The sequence below is a fragment of the Acomys minous genome (genome assembly GCF_964271855.1).
Source record: "Acomys minous genome assembly, chromosome: 9".
In the NCBI taxonomy this organism is placed as follows: domain Eukaryota; kingdom Metazoa; phylum Chordata; class Mammalia; order Rodentia; family Muridae; genus Acomys; species Acomys minous.
The window spans coordinates 57,154,051-57,171,607 of record NC_140490.1 but is presented as its reverse complement, the minus strand read 5'-3'; the positions used below and the strand labels follow the sequence as shown (position 1 = coordinate 57,171,607).

Below are 17,557 nucleotides of genomic sequence, written 5' to 3'. Positions count from 1 at the left end.
TGCACATGGTGAACAAACATACATGCAGGCAAAAACACTTTTAATAATTTTAAAATAAAGTAAACGTTAAAGTTCCATCTCATTTGGTGAAAGGGAGAGGGAGATTAAAACTCCTATCATATGTCAGAGAAGGTGCCTAGTGGGGCTATTAGTCCAAGTTCATGACTTAGGTACAAGGATAAATGAAAAAGAAAAACACCTCCCCCAAAGTTACTATCAGCAACATTAAGTGGTATAAAATAATTCAAGAAACTCCAACATCCTGTGCCCAAAGCAGATGAAGACTATGAGAGGCACAGGGAAGCAGCAGGGCTCGGATTCCAGTGTAACCTCTGCTATTTCATCAGCCAGACTGCTGAAGCAGCACAACTCTATGGTTTTTCATCTATCTTTTAAAATCTGAAATTATCACAGCATCTTTATCTTCTTCTGACCAAAGGCGTGGAAACAACTTCTGTGGAAAAAAATGGGTGGCAAAGCGTCACATATGAAAGCAGGCAGCTATTCTGTGACTATGACATAGGAATGACAGAAAGCCCAAGAGTGTCTCCTCAGGGGGATGAGACACACCTTTTGCTGGGGCCATGGCTTTGCGTGAAAACTAAGGGAACCTAGAAGAAGGAACAGAACGCAGTATATTAAGAAAGATGACCTCCTCCTCAACCCAGCTTCTTTGCTCCATTCTTTGCTCAGTCTTTTTCCAGTCCTCCAGTGCATTTCAGAGCAGACCACGAGGTACATTGCCCTGACAACTGTAGGTCTGAGAAGAAACACAATTCATCTGGGGTTGAGAAGAGCCAGATTTCATCTGCCAGAGAAATAAATACCCAAGTAAAAATGGGGCACAAGCAACACATACAAACAGAAGAGCAAGAGACCTACTAAGTAGGAAGAAGGAAAGAAAGAACAAAGGCCATAAATAGAGGAAAACTAAGGGGCATGAAGCATTTTCTTACACTCTATAAGAAGATCACTGACCTTAATGGATGGTCACATAATATAATTTCAGAAATAGTAATACATCATTAACTTCAAGATACAGAGTACACAGTGGTAAAAGTAAATTAATGACACTGGAGAGAGATGAAATAATCAAAGGAAATGTTAAAGAAAAAGACAGAAGTTATTAGAGAGAAGCTAAGAGCTCTCAAGGACATAGATGACATAGCATAGAGGTAATTAGTGCCCTGAAAGTAGAGAATAATCTACAGCATTTGGCTTAGCCAAGAAAACATTAAATCTATACTGAGAGGCATCCGTGGTCCACAGTGTGACCCAGGCCCCTTACCTAAAAATCATAAGCAGTTTAAATTTTGACTAGACATAAAATTGCATGATCATCTCTAGACAAAAATAGTGAAAATCAGAAAAAACAGGGAATCAGGCTGTCCTTGGATTTCTCCAGAGAACCATTCAGTGACAAAATATTGTAAATCACTATTCACATAGTCCTGAGAGATAAGTATCTTAAGAATGTTAGGTATAGCCAAGCTGTGCAAGGATAAGGCCAAGCAGCATAGAGTCTCAGTTATGAAGAATACACACCATGAAAACTATAGTTAAACATCTTTTAGAGCTACAGCTACAAAATGAATTTAAAAGCTAGTAAATGTAGAACCAAAAAGTACTCTAAGAAAAATGAGATCAGAGAGTCAAAAGAGAAAAAGAATAAAATGCTAATGAGTCAGTGTGTTGGTCTCTCATAGTTAATTGACACCATCTAAAATTAAAATATAATTTAAAAGTACATAATTACTTTATGTCTAATTGGTTTCATAATTTGAACTAATTTTGGAAGAATCTGTTAGGAAATGGTATCTCTTATGAAGAGACATTTATTTGAAGTTCAACAGTTTCTTCTGTACAATTCAGTGTTTTTTTTTTTCTTCTGCTAAAAGTAAGATTTAATACAATTAAATAGGATTTGAGTATAATTAAACAATTCTTTAAATAGTATGGTGCCATTTGTTATAAATACAAACAAATGGATCAATGGAACACAGCAAAGAACACAAAAATGCACCCATACAAATAGAGTTTGCTATTCGGTGGGGCCAGGGGTTCCTAGCAAAAGATTTGGTTCAACAAAGGCAGGTAGATCAACTAGGTATCATATGGAAAAGGCAGCTTAGGGGCTCAGGAAGGCTCACAGAACTTACAAGACCCACAAGCCTAAAGAGACAACCCATGGATTGGGTGAGCATTGGAAAACCAGATGTCTGAATAACCGACTGAAACGCCAAAGATAAACATAAAGTAGTTGTGAGAGTGACAGGAGAGTCCTCACTGGAAGAGCTGCTTGCATGTCGTCCGGGGAATTCCTATACAGACCTATATAGTGTTGGTGGGATGTCAATCAGCAAAGCCATTGGGGAGGGTAGGAAGGAAGGGGACTAGAGGGATGGCTACATGGTGCATTGATCACCTTCCGGGTATGTTTCCAAAAAGACATCAGTATGCCAAAGTCATCTCAGGCCATCCTCACTGCAGCACTGGCTAGGAAAGCTGAGGTTTAGCTGATGGGTGGCTGGGTATGGAGCACATGGCATATAAACACAAGAGAATGCTATCTGGATGTAATAGAGAGAAAAAAAGATGGGAATAATGTATTAAACTTATTCTTCACATTTTTACTAATTACTTGAATTCTTTTTGAGAGTAGAATTTTTTTTTTTGCTTTTATTGATGCCTTTTTCCTTGTTTTCTTTTTTAGCCCAAAAGAAATCCTTTATAAAAAGACTTTAGAAGTAGGAATGTTTACAAATCAGCTCATTTTATTTCTACAATGAAAATTTGATTATAAATTTCATCTTAATTTTAATTAAGTATTTGGTGAAAAGGAGAGGGTGATTAAAACTCCTATCATGTGTCAGAGGAGGTGCCTAGTGGGGCTATTACTCCAAATTCATGACTTCGGTGCAAGGAAGTAGTTAAACTAGGTTTATTCAGCTATGGAGGTGGCAGAAACAGTGATCTATCTGTAAGTGGGGAAGAGAGACTCAGCCATGCAGGAAGTAGACCATCAGGGGGCTTGCACTGTGGGTTTTCTGCAGCCAATTTTTCTGAATTAGCATTCTCCTTAGAGCAGTGGTTTTTTAATACAGTTCCTTATGTTATAGTGACCCCCAACCATAAAACAATTTCATTGCTACTGTTATGACTCATAATGTAGATATCTAATATACAGGATATCTGTTATGCCACCCCTATGAAAAGGTTGTTTGACCCCAAAGGGGAGTGACCCACACATTGAGAACCACTATCTTAGAGGGAGGAGAGACAGCTTCTAACATTCATGAATCTAAGGTCAAAAACTTACAGGAATCAGAGCTACCAATTAGGGCTGCCTGCATCTCCTGCAGGGGGCTCTGAGGATGCAACTCTCATGAGTCTTCAGCTGCAGCCACTCTGGAGTGGGTTTCTCAATGATGCAGCCACTTTCAGTGATCCATGTTCTTATAAGGAACCCCAACAAACTCACTGGTTTACAAGCTTGGCTAGGTGAAATGGTCTCTCTGATCATGTTTCTCTTCCCAGGAAAAGTGATGCAACTATGGAGAATGTACAAAAAGCATGGACCTCCTCTCTAGGAAGCTCTTTGTGACTGAGGCAATTGCAGAACTGACCATGTTTGGTTCTGAGGAAGCACAGCTGACAACAGTGGGCTGTCCTGATCTTTAGCATCTCATTGGGCAGTAAGTTCACTTTCTGTACCATTCAAAAGACAGAAAGATGACCATGAAGTTTGAGCAGATTTTAACTTCAAAACTGACAAGGGAAGACATTTGGCATTTTTTTTTTGAGTGCCCTATTCCCTGCAGCCCAGATTTCCCATTTTAAACAGTTACAATTTGTTTTCTATTTCTTTTTTATGCATGTGAAGGGACCTCTCCTCTTTAGTATGCACATTTTATACGGCTATGATGAAATGACTTTTCTGTGTTATAAACCTGTTTTATTCTGTTAAATTTCATTGTTTAAAGTTATGGTCTCATAAAAACTAGAATTTTGTAACTCTTTTAGAAATAGTTTTATACGTTATCTTGCCTACAGTTTCTCAAACCAGTGAATATGAATTTGGGGCAATGTGAACTCTCTTAAGAGGCATATTGTTAAATTTGGGAAGTAGAGAAGTTATTTGCAGTAGAAAACTTTGCCAGGTTTTGTAAACCAAAAGCCTCAGTTACAGCCTTGTGGTGTCCAGTCTTAGGTGTAGCAAACCCCCTGTGCCCCACACACTTAGGGCTTTCTCACTGAAACTCAACAGCTATTGTATTGAGAGGGAAGCACAGAGGGCCAAGTGTTGATGCGGATGCCACAAGCATCACCTGTTCTTTATAACAGCTGTTCCCTTTCTCATTTACACATTTGGATTCAATTACTACCCCAAGAAAGGCAAGTGAAGAAAATAGATTCTGAAAGGCCATTTATCTGGGAATATACAGATCTATTTTTTTTTTTAAATATTTTTTCCAAGTTACATGGTGAGGGGGGAGAGGAGACGAGCCGAAGGTGAAGTTCCTCAGAGACCATTCCATGGGCAGGTGACCCAGAAAATATGCCCAAGAAGGAAGAAATAGAGCGGTAGGAATTCTATTCTCCCCTGCCTGGCTTCCTGACCTTAGTCCTCTCTGACTTTCCAATGCATTTCTCATTGCCTGGGTAACATTTTGTCTGGAGAAAAAGACATCCAAGCATTGCCTTGGATTGTTCACAGTCAGGATGGAATGATGGGTGGATGGGTAGGGTGGCGGTGTTACTTAGCTGTTTGCTGGCCAGATGTGGCTCTAATGTGGCACTGCCTTCCTGCAATGCTCCTCCACACTCAAATCTGTCATTTATTTCATTACTAAGTGTGCCTCTTGAGTGTGTAAAGCCCAGTTGGCTTCTTTTGGGAGCCTTTTCTCTGTCACTGTTCTTGCTCAGCTCACACAGTAAGCTTTGCCTTACACTGCTTTCGGGTTCACCACAAGGTGCCGTGTCATTGGTTTGAGCATCTTTGTTCCCATTATCGGATTTCCTGTGCTTGCAAGAACAAAGTCACCATGTCGCCTTGACTGCATTCCTAGGGCAACGACGGAGGGGCACTCAGGGAAATTCTGCTGTCTGGCTGTCTGGCTGTCTGTGACATTACTCACGAGAGTTCAGCATTTTCTTCCTATACCAAGACGATGGACTAGTTAGAATGTCAACGACATTTTGAAATAGGCAAATGTCTAACAGTATGCAGAAGTGCAAGGGACCAGGAATGACCAAAACGACACTGACAAAGCAAAATGAAGCCTTCTTGGTCTAATGATTCCCTCCAGCACCATGGAAACAGACCCTGTGCTACACTGGAGCAAGAAAAGACAAACACCAGAGCCCAAAGTTGCTCCACCCTCATCTGGTCATTTAATTTCTAACCAAGCCCCCACATCAATTTGAGAGAGGCAAGCGAAAGATTGAAACACACAAACAAAGATACATTTGCGGGGAATAAAAATCTTTGATCCCACCTCATACCACATCGAAAAACCTCAAGATGGATTATAGATCAACATGCAAAGCCCGAATTGTATTTCAAAAGAAACACGGGGTAATATATTTACATCCTGTAGAAATCACATATGTCCTAGACAGGCCTTTTTTTTTTTTTAAAGCAGTTTAAAGCTGGTAATGTGGCCCAGTACTAAAGCACTTACCTAATACTCATAGGTCCTAAATATGATCCTCAGAACCACAAAACCAAGCAGAAATACATTAAAAATTTGGACTTTATAGGATTTCAAATAATGTTCTTAGGAATGGGGCTGGCAAGACAGTTCAGTGTGTAAAGAAGCTCCTCCGGAAGCCTGGTGACCTGAATTTTGTCCCCTGCACCCACATAACAGCTGCAGAGAGAACTAGCTCCATAAAGCTTTCCTCTGACCTCCATACAGGACCACGGTGTGAGCCTCCTGCCTTCCCGACCCCTCCGCAATGCATCGTCTGGTGGGAAATAACCTCTGCGTGTATCTGAGAAAAGGTGTGGCTTCAGAATATACACACAACATCTCTATCTCTGTAATTATAACACAAATAATCCAGTAATAAAAGAGGTGTCGACTTGGAAAGACATGGCACTGAGAGAGGTGTATGAGTGGCCAGATGAGTGTGAAGAAGTGCTCGACATTGCTACATATCAGAAAAATAAAACGAAAACACCAACTAGATATGGCCATATTCACACTAGACTGGGTAAGCTTAAAAGGCTGGAATCACCAAAAACAGATGAGCCTGCTGAAAAAGTAGACTGCTGTAAGTTTCTGGAGGGATGTGAAACATGCAACTATTCTGTATGTATGACTAACCAAGGGGCACCCCACAAAATCAAAGACATGCGTAGTCGGTAACGCACACTCCAGCTTTAGATGTTTACTCCACACATATGTGAATTTGCACATAGAAGAACGGAAAACACTATGCAGGTTGCTGAGAGACAACTGTCATTAATGTCCCATTCAGCTGCAGGCCCTACGTGGAATGATACCAACTAGACAGGCAAGATGAACCCATGGGTATCCTAGTCCCAGGCCTGCTATCCTAAAGTAATAGACCATTTTCTGATTAAATTTGATGTCTGTTACACAGAAAGGAATTCATGACTGGTCAAAAGCCCATCCCTGACCCAGAATACATCTCCAATTGGCAACTGCTTGCAAAGGAAAAGTTAATTTTCTTCAGTGACGTCTCACTGGCTGTACAAACCACACTTAAAGACAGGTTCCATGCCCAGAGGGAGATGTGTTTCACAATACTTTGTCTGGGCATTTCTTTCTCTTTATCTTACAGATCTTTCATTTATATATTTTTGTTTGTTTGTTTGTTTGCATTTTCTGTGTGTGCAAATGTGTGTGTGTGTGTGCATGTCAGCATCTGTATGAGTATTTTATACATTTTCTTTGGCTCTTTTCTTTTTCTGTTTATTTGTTCATTTTGTCATATTCCGGTTTGTTTATTTTATCTTACTTATTATTTTTGTTGTTATTTAGATAACACAGAGAAATTATGTAGATTTGGGTGGGTAGGGGCATTGGAAAAGAGCTGGGAGGAGTTGGGGGAAGGCAAACTGTAATCAGAATATACTGCCTTAAACAAACAAACAAATAAACAAGCAATTGTCAGTTAAAAAGAAAGTCCATGGCTGAGGAGGTCACAGGCCTGCCCGAGTGCTGAAGCTGGTACTGCTGTTTTGCTAAATGTACATGATGTGCCTGCCCAGTTGCCTTCTACATACGTGCAACCACACACATAGAATAGTGCTGTCAGCTTTAGTCAGAGAAGATTCTATCTGCAGTGGTTACGAATAACTGGTCAGAACACAGAGAATAAATGGCTGTTGAATGTTCAGCCACAAAGGGAACATTCCTATTGTTTCCAAGGCTTGGAGAACATTAGGGGAAAATGCACATAAAGTGTAAGAGCCAGAGGAAGGCAGAGAGCAGTGGGGAACTGACCTCCAGGCACTCGGTACTGTACCATTGAGTTCATAGCAGCTCTCCATAGTGGGCCTGCAGACATCTTGTCACGGGATGGAGAGGGTCTCATGGGATTCCACCACTCCCTGAGGATTGATGCACAGATGATGGCTGAGGAGTGAGAATTTTACTCCCCTGTGATATAGGCATGGGTATGTTACATGCTCCTGTACACAAACTGCTGCCCACACATTAAGGTTTACACAACCTTGATGCATTGCATCACACACACACACAAAGACAGAATAGAAGGGAAGCTACTTGGGAAGAAGACAAGAGTTAGTAAGAGTTGGGAGGCTGAGAGAAGGTAGAGGGGATGAATATGATCAAATGCACGTATTGTACGCATGTATGGAAATGTCATATGAAACCCATTATTGCTATAACCAATATATGCCGTGTAATGGTCCCAAAGTGGAGTCATATAGAAGGTCTAGCAGATGGATAGGTAAATTGTAATGCACAATATAATAAAAATCCTGTTCACAAAGGTAAAGACTTGTGCAAAGATTCATGGAGTGAAGGAAGCCGATCTCACTCTATCTCCATGAGCCTGTGCATGTGAGGCTCCAGAGCAGGTGGGTCACACCCACTGCAAGAATGCACAGCATCAGTCCTTGGCATGCAGGCTGATGAAGAGAAACACAAGGGAAGTCCTGGACACATCTAATTTTTCTAGGGCCGAGTATCATGCCCATAAAAATGTTACTTATATTTGTACATTTGATAGCTATGCTTCTTACTGCCTATAATTTTTCTTTAATCTAAAAATATCTTGTAACTAACCCTATCCTATATAATTCTATAACAAAAGACATAACTGGAATAACTACTACTAGATGTGTATGTGTGTGTGTGTGTGTGTGTGCGCGTGCGTGTGTGTGTGTGTGTGTGTGTGTGTGTGTGCGCGTGCGTGTGTGTGTGTGTGTGTGTGTGTGTGTGTGTGTGCGCGTGCGTGTGTGTGCGCGCGTGCATGCTTGTATGTTCACTCGGACAAATGTAAATACTTAGACTCAATTTACATTATAACCATTACATCACCACAGGAAATTATTAGCTTGTGTCTTAGTAATGAGGACCTTCATTTGGCTACACTGTTTCTTACTAACCATGTGTGAAACTACTGAATGAGGATGAGGAGGGGAGGTGAAGTCTAGCTCCTCAGGGTCTGTTTTTTCTATCACTGTATCCCTACTGTGTGCTATAGAGCTGGTTGGTATAGAGCCTTGGGTCTCAATCTTCCTAATGCTGAGACCCTTTAATACACTTCCTGATGTTATGGTGACCGCCCAGCCAAAATAATTATTTCATAGCTGCTTCATAATTGTATTTTTGCCGCTGGTATGAATCATAATATAAATATCTGATATGCAATTCTCAAAGGGGTTGCAACCCACAGGTTGAGAACCACTGGGATAGAACAAGTTGTCAAAAATATTCAAAGGAAAGGAATAGATGTGAGAGGGGCAATGCAGAGAAAGAAGCCAGAGAATGAGACAGAAAGAGAAGATGGGAAGGAAATAGAGAGAGAGCAAAAGATGCCTGTCCTAAGAGACCCCCTAGGCTAGGCTGTACGGTAGCCATCTGTCCTGGGGATGTTGGTCCCAGGAGGCGAGAACAGCTCTGTCTGTACAGCTCGGAGGGAGTGCTGAAAAGCAAGCACCCGTGCTTCAGAAATAGCCTGTGTGATTACAAAATAGAGGCTGCGTTGAAGCTCATTCCAGGAAGCAATTCAGGGGAAGCAGACATTTAGATTGACTATGATTATCACATTGGAGAGATAGCTTGTAATAAATGTCTGTTTTTCTCCAAAAATATGGGACAACCGGCATAAGAAATGCAACCTCGATAATTGAGAAGCCAAGCTGCTTGCCCACAAATGGAAACTTCATTACATTGCTGGCTTTTACCACGAGGGAAAAAAAAATGATGTCTGAACAGTTCACTGTCTCTTCTTGGAAGGATTGACTCAGATGGAGCGGGTGACAGAAATTATATCTTTACACCCAAGGAGCTCATGTGCTGTGGACAGAGGACAGGATGAAGGACAGTACAACATCCTGTTTGCAAGAGTGGGGCCAGGCAGCCAGAGGTCCACCTCCAGTGCAGTGACTTTGGATAAGTTCAACTGACTTTCTGTTGTCACACGCTCTCCATCTGCACATTGGTTATTTAAGGAATAAACATGTTTTCTTACAAGTGCTTATGCAGATGTTTCCTGTTAGATAAAATTACGCTTTCCAATTGGTTTCTGATAGATTTGTCAGTTGTTTAAAAAAATCCTTAATAATAACAGTGAGGAGCTCTGATGATGAGAGACCCATGCTGAATCGCCCAAAATTCCCTGGTTCACTCTGGATGCATGGGTGTCTCTTACTTTTAGGAAAACCTTGACTTCAGCTTTCACTCTAGTTTAGAATCACGCCATGTTGGACTGTTAGAGCATTTTTCTTTCTTTTTTCTCCTTTATTAATTTATTCTTGTTACATCTCAATGGTTATCCCATCCCTTGTATCCTCCCATTTTTCCCTCCCTCCCATTTTCCCCTTATTCCCCTCCCCTATGACTGTTCCTGAGGGGGATTACCTCCCCCTGTATATGTTCATAGGGTATCAAGTCTCTTCTTGGTAACCTGCTGTCCTTCCTCTGAGTGCCACCAGGTCTCCCCCTCCAGGGAACATGGTCAAAGGTGAGGCACTTCATTAGTGCCGATCAGTAGATTCTCTAAAACGTACCTGATGATTGGGTTGTGCCCACGCTGTAGGGCCTCAGAGACTATCCGTGAGCCTGAAGTCTCTGGCCGTTTCCACGTGACTAACGCCTCCCCTGATATTTATATACATGAACCGTGGAGGTGGGTGACAGCAACGGTAACAAAAGCTGATAATTTTGAAGGCATCGAACTCTGGGCAGGGTCTCACCCCCTTCAAGGTGCCCTTTTCTAGCAATGTCCGAGAGACTGGGAGTTGGCGAATGAATAGCGAATGACGAGACTAGGATTCCTGAAACATGCCAGTGGATGCTTTGCCTGCCCTTTCTCTGGCACGGCCTCGCATGCCTGTGTATGCACTGATAAACCAGTAGTAATTTCCTCCACCATCGTTGGAAATACTGACCAGCAACTGCACAAGTGGGGAACAAAAATGAGAAAAATACTCATTTTTACTTAATCATGTTTTTTGGTAAATGTTGTTGTTTAAGAAGTAAGGTACACCTGAGGAGATGTGGAAAAGCTCTTTGGTGGAGGGAGGTGGAAGGCAGTGACCACAGGCTTTCTCCATTGCAGTTCCACCCTAAGGAAGGGGCTTTTGCGTGCTTTAGAGACCAGAGGGAAATTGGGGGGTCTTTCCTTGTACAAATCTAAAAATTCAAACCTAAGAATTCAAATTTCAGGGCTGGAGAGATGGCTCAATGGTTAAGAGCACCGCCTGCTCTTCCAAAGGTCCTGAGTTCAATTCCCAGCAACCTCATGGTGGCTCACAGCCGTCTATAATGTGATCTGATGCTCTCTTCTGGCCTGCAGGTGTACAAGCAGACAACACTGCATACATAATAATAAATAAATCTTAAAATAAAAAAAGAATTTGAATTTAAAATCTCAAAATGTTCGGGACTATGCGGTGGCTGGTTGTATGGCCAGAGAATAGATTGTTTACATCTATTTTTGACTGCGGTGTTTATTTGGAATGGCTCAGGTGTGGAATCCTTAATTTGAACAAATATTAAAAGGTAATCTAAATATTTGTAGGTGAGGTTTATCGCATGGAAATGTTTGATGAACATGAAGCTACCATTCAAGATGGGCAAGGAAACAGCTGAAAGAAAGAAAGAAAGAAAGAAAAACACAAAACGAAACACTATTCCCTGTGGGGCTGCTTGGCAACGTAGCAAAGTAGTGATGATATAACTGTGTTTTCATTGCAGATGGAAAAATTGTCTGAAAATTGGAGAGGGGGGGGGCAGAAAAATGGAGTGAGTGAGAAGAGCATTCTTTTCAGTTGATCTCTGACAGGGGTCAGGGGCTTGGAGACAATGCACTTGTCTCGAAGGTCTGAGGACTCTGAGACCCGCCTGCAGCATGGTCAGTTTGATTTACTAGCTGTAGTTCTGACTTTTTTTTTTTAAATAGCACCAAAGACTACATAGAACATCGATTGGTGGAAAAAGTTCAATCTTGAGTTAATTCCCTAAAGGCATAGTCAGAGCAAGGCATTAATGGGGATTAATGATGGCACTGTGGCTCGATATCAGCAAAAGACCGTGGTTAAAAATAAATGTGCACACCTCAAGGGAAGCTGGGAAGTCCAGGCTGGCAAAGGTGTGAAGCACTGGAATTCAGAATATGTAATTTTATTGATGTTTGTTTCTTCTTTATCAACTTTGCAAATTTCTCATTAATGTTAACTTCTTCTTCTTCTTTTTTTTAAATCACAATCGATTCAAAATATAGGTTCCTGGGGATTAAGGGACTATAAATGTTAAGACACCATGGGACAACTGTTGGTTGGGAGACCTAATGCTTTCTCACTTGCAAAGCAAGCAGGCCCCAGAGAAACACATTCCAGTGCCCCCTTCCACTCCATTTTCCTCTAGCACATTAGGTAAGCAGCCATGTGCATACAAGATCCACCATGGATGAAGACATTTTGTGAATAACTGCATGCCTATTTTTCGGTCTCTGGTGCTCGTCAGCCACTCCCACTACTCTCTGATCCAACAGCTCAATACTCTGTGTAGACTCCAGGGGAAGGTACAGTTAAATTAAAGAGGATTTTGTTGTTGTTGTTGTTGCTGTTGTTGTTGTTTCCATGCCATACTATGCTTATTTTTATCAGAAAGTTTTTTTGTGTTGCATTGGACTTTTCTACTTATTTGTCTGTTTTTTTTCTATGAGATTATAAGCTCTGTGAGGGCAGAAACTATGTTTGGCTTAGCATCGTACCCCAATGCCCAGATATTGTTGAATGAACGAGTTAAGACTGAGGTTTTACCAGTATCAGTATCATCACCACGTTGCCATCACCACCACCACCATCATTACTACCATTGACCATTCCTACCCTTACTACAATGACCCTCATCATTACCATCAGTACCACCAGCACGTGACCGCCACTACAACGCTTATCTTCACATAACTACTCTTACTATCACATCACCATCATCATCATCACCATCATCACCACCGCCAATACTACCACCATCACTGTCATTCCCACCCTCAGAACATGTTGCCTTTAGCACTATCACTATGACATCACATCGTCGTCATCATCACCGTTACCACTACCGTTATCTTCACCACATTCTCACCATCACTGTCACTATTTTCACAATCACAACCACATCACCAGTATCACCATTGTTGCCACCTTCACTACAGTCACCCTTACCAAAGTCATCACTATTACCACCACCACCGCCATTGTCAGTCATCACCACCATGACTGCTGCTATAACCACCATCACTCCGAACATATTACCATCATCATTGTCACTCTACTACCATAGCATATTTGGCATCTAATCCTCTTGGAGACCTCTTTCTCAGGGCCACAGGGCCTCTGGCTCCTCAGCTCTTCTGATTTACATATTTCTTAAATTTCCCCCCCTTTTTTTGAAATCCACCTCTTCTTTGAGACTTGTGTTTTTCTAGGTGGTAGACACATAATTTGATAGAATAATTGTGCTATTGGCAACAATGTACTGGCAGAGATGCTCTGAAGCAATATGCTTTGAATGAAAGGTCTGCTTCTGGCTCAGCCACTTGTTTCCCTGACGACCTTGAATGAAGGACATCACTTCCAAAGGCTTCTGCTTTCTCATCTTGAAGACCCCCTGGAGAGCCTTCTAGACCCTGTGAACTGATTTTTATATAAGTCCTCTATTGGCAAAGCAAGTGTGCATGTAGGCAGGGCATTTAGGGCTTGAACAGTGACTAAGCAACCAGGTATCTGCAGTAAGAGAGGCCACTGCAGCAGCAGCTGCTGCATTCCCCATGGGAAGGTGCCAGAGCCAGTCAGTCATGAGCTAGAGGCAGACTTGACAGGTAAACAGCAGCAGAAATGAGAGGCTGCTGTCACAGTGGTGCCCCCCCCCCCCATTCCAGGACTGCTCTGTTCTTCCTACAACACACCACAGCACAAATGCTTTTTATTGTTAGGGTCTTAGAGCCCATGCCCTCTGTGGTTTTAGGATCCATGCCCCCGTGGGGTCTCAGAGTCAATGTCTCCTGGAGTGTCTCCAGGTTTATGCTTCCTGGGTTCTCAGAGTTCATATCCAGATGCTTCGTTGCAACTTAGGACTGCAACTCAATGTCAGGTGGGTGAAAAAAGTTGTCGTATGGTGCAGATCATCCTGAGCTTTTCCTCATACATCTCCCAGCAATTCTCTTGGAGGGTACTGCCACATCAGAAATGAGGCCAATATGTTTAAAGGGAAAACATATAACATGGAACAATTTTTTTTTGTCTAATTTCCTGGTTCCCTCCCCCCTTTTTCCTCTTAAGTAAATCTATGGTATCATATTAGTAAAACATAGCATTTGGTATTTAGGTGATTATAAGTAAAATTTCATCCATGTGAGATCATAACTTCTCAGGCCCAATCCCCAGAGAGCAGGATTATAGGAGAGTTCAGCTTGTTCTTTCCTTTGGGAAAGACCAGCACCTCTGAGCTTCCACATGATCATCGACTCTCCACATGTCCTCATCAAAGAGACACAACAGCAACCAAAAATAACAGGAGGAGATACACTGGATATATTCAAGGGGGAAAAAAAAAGAAAAGGAAAATGTTACTCTGCAGAACAGAAACGATCTTGCCAATGGTGGCAATGTCAGGTATTTGGCTGAAGAGTCAAAACTTCATTTGAGAGAGGAAAAAGTGTACCCCATCATTAAGAGCCCTCCCCTGCTTCTTCACATGGTAACCGCAGCACCAGAGCCAGCGCTCCATCTCCTGACACAGCTGCAGCCTCTCTTGTGCAAAACAACCTACAAGTCTCTTCAGTGAGGAATGGAAAGCGAGATAGGATGAGGGGTACTATGCAGGCAAGAAGAAGGTGTTGCTTCCATCCTATACATGGGAAAACTGAGCACAGAGGGGATTGATAATGCTGTCCTTGTTAGGGTGAATTGTACCCACAAGGGGCATTTGACAGTACTTCTTTTTCTAAAAAAAATACTTTATTAATTTATTCATATTACATCTAAATTGTTATCCCATCCCTTGTATCTTCCCATTCCTCTTGAATGTCATAGCTGGTGTGTTTATGGGAAGGTGCTTCTGAAATTCCCGAGTAGAGGTCCATGGACACACACAATCTGTGCAGCAGCCTCTGAGGGTGGATGCACTGCATCACAAAGACTTTTATCTGGAAGTTCCACACTTAAAAGCCACATTCATATTAAGCTGTCACCGAACAGTTTGTCACCATCTGTGTCCCTTTTCACCTCACGCATAGCTAGTTTCTTGCAATCTCCTTGCCAACCTTAGGTGCCACGACTACAGGAAGTCATTTTGCCTTCGGGGGCTCCAGTCACGTGCTCCTGTGCCATCTCCATGCTTGTTTTACTTTCTTCAGGTGCCCAGCCAGAGCCAGGCTGTTCCTTCCCATGGCTCCCAGGAGTAGTTGCTTTTAGGAAGTCCCTGCCTGCAATGACTTTGATTATACATGAGGTGGGATAGGTGGTCTGTGTGGTCTTCTGGAAGGGCTTGCAGGCCATATGCATCTCTATTTTCACACATCTGTCCAGTGGCAGGGCTTAGATGCATGTGAAAGGGACATGGAAAATGCTCTTGGACCAGGGACTGAATGTCTGGGCTTTGGGCCATCTAACTGTGACAAGTGATTTTAGTTGGACTCACCCAGTCTCAAACCTGCTCTTGCCATATTTTCCAAATGTATCATTTTTACATTTTAAGGTAAAATTTTAACAGAGAAATTAGAAAGTCCCCACACATAGACCTTTGTTCTTTACTTAACTTTGTGCTGAAATTTCACTGTGTGTTTCCAGTGATCATGTAGGGTCTGCCCATATGATTATAAAATAGTTGTTGGTTTTTTTTTTTATGTGTCACCTTCTTGGCCAGTTTTGGATGCTCAGGGTTTCAGTTTTTAAAATCACTATAGCTCAGAGACAGTTCCCATTCCCCTTACTAGAAGATCCACATGACATCCAAGCTACTTCCCCCTGGAGGAGCTGCCTCAGGGGCTTCCCCAGGCCACAGGGGAAGAGGATGCACTCAGTCCTGAGGCCTCTTGATGTGCTGGGGTGGGTTGATGCGGGGGAGGGGGGGGTTGATGCAGGGGGAGAGGGGTTCCTCCTTTCTGATGAGTAGGGGAGGGGGATGGGGGAATAGGGAGGAAGGGTGGGACCAGGAGGAGAGAATGGAGGATGCTACGATTGGGATGTAAAGGGAATAAATAAATTCATTAATTAGTTTTAAAAATTATGACAGCTGAACGTATTTTGCAAAGACTCACAAAGCTATTCTGAGGATTAAAGGAGATAACAGAGGTGGATGGGCTTCTTTCCAACTATTGAACTTTCTGTCCTGTAAACAGTGGCGTGGGGGGGGGGGGAACTAAGGAGAAGTGGAGATGTCACATTACATTGCTTTGGAGCAGTACCTCTGCCCTTTAACATCCAAGGTCACTCCCTCCGGAAAGCAAAGCAACTCCGACCACACTATTCCCTATGCAGATATCTCTCCAGTTCCGGGCTGCATAACTATGGTGTGTGTTTTTCAAATTAGAACTTTAGATAGAGGATCTTGAGAACTAATGAGATTCGGAGGCAGTGTGCTTAATTCAATCTAACATCTTCCACCTGGTCAGAGGCAGCCACAGACAGGGTGGGTTGGATTGTCTCCTTCTGCACTGCTTTGTGTCAGCCTGTGATTTCTGCATTTGGTGGCAGCACACACAATGGGTGCATACAGTCAGGCTGAAGGCCGTGTCATTTTAAAATGCATAAGAGGGAGACGTATCTCAGCATTTCTTACATATTGCTTCTCTCTTCACTGCAACCTGTCATGGTTGCTTCTAAGGAGGACAAAAAACAAGTCATAAGATGAAAGAAGGAAAGTTTCTCTTCCACATAGGAAACAGAATGAACAGGTACAGGCCCAATGTGCCTTGTACAAGGATGCTCTATGGAGATTCCCAAAGGCTTTAGGACAAATCCTCTTTTCATCATGCAATGAAAATCACACCAGGAAACAAAACTACTTATTTATCTTGTTATTTAAATACACTTCACGTGTCTATTATTTCGGGGTCAGGGATTGAACACCCCCCCCCCAGGCTTCACACATAGTAAGTAGATTCTCTTTCTTAGCTCTTACACCGAGCTGTGCCTCCTGCCCCAAGCTGTCTTTAGACGTTAGGTTGTGCTTTCATTTCGCAAGATCTATCATGTCTTAAATTTCCATGTAACTTAGTTCTTAATAAAATTAAAGTCACTATTTTTAGCACCTAGTCAGAATACACATGTTATATCATCCCTGGCCCTGTAATTATGTGTCAACAAAATTGATTGTGTTTGGCTCACAAGATGCACAAACAAAAATCAAAGACAAACTTCTTCCAGGGAGTGTTTTTTTTAAAAGAAGATGTAGGGGCATTTGCATTTATTGTATAAAATAAATGTGGCCTATGGTAACTGAAAAACACTCTGCTCCTGGACATAGATGCTGCTCATTTACACACCTATGGTTGGCTGAATGCTAGGGATGTGGTACAGGTTGGGACCAGGCAGAGTCCTTTAGTTAACTTCCTGCCCTGGTCCTACCCTTTCCACCCATAGGCTTCTACTCCTCTTTAGTTGTTACAATGGGGGGATCTCTGCATGCCTGAAGATGTTTCAGGATCCCCTGCAGCAAGTAGGGTGAAAGGTAGAACAAATATAGAGGTAGAGTTAGTGGACATAGGTTCTGCCAAAAGATTTACCACTGACAAGCTTCCACCATCCTGTTTCCTTACTTATGAACTGATGTAAGTGACAAATGTCCATTCATTTATCTTAGAAGGTTTCCAGGGAGAGTCAGCACCC

General features: G+C 42.2%; 1 protein-coding gene across 1 annotated transcript in view; it reads right to left on the bottom strand.

Moving 5' to 3' along the window:
* Window positions 1-17,557, bottom strand: part of F13A1 (coagulation factor XIII A chain) — a 159,839-nt gene that overhangs the window by 74,932 nt on the left and 67,350 nt on the right. The gene's annotated exons all lie outside the window — the stretch shown is intronic.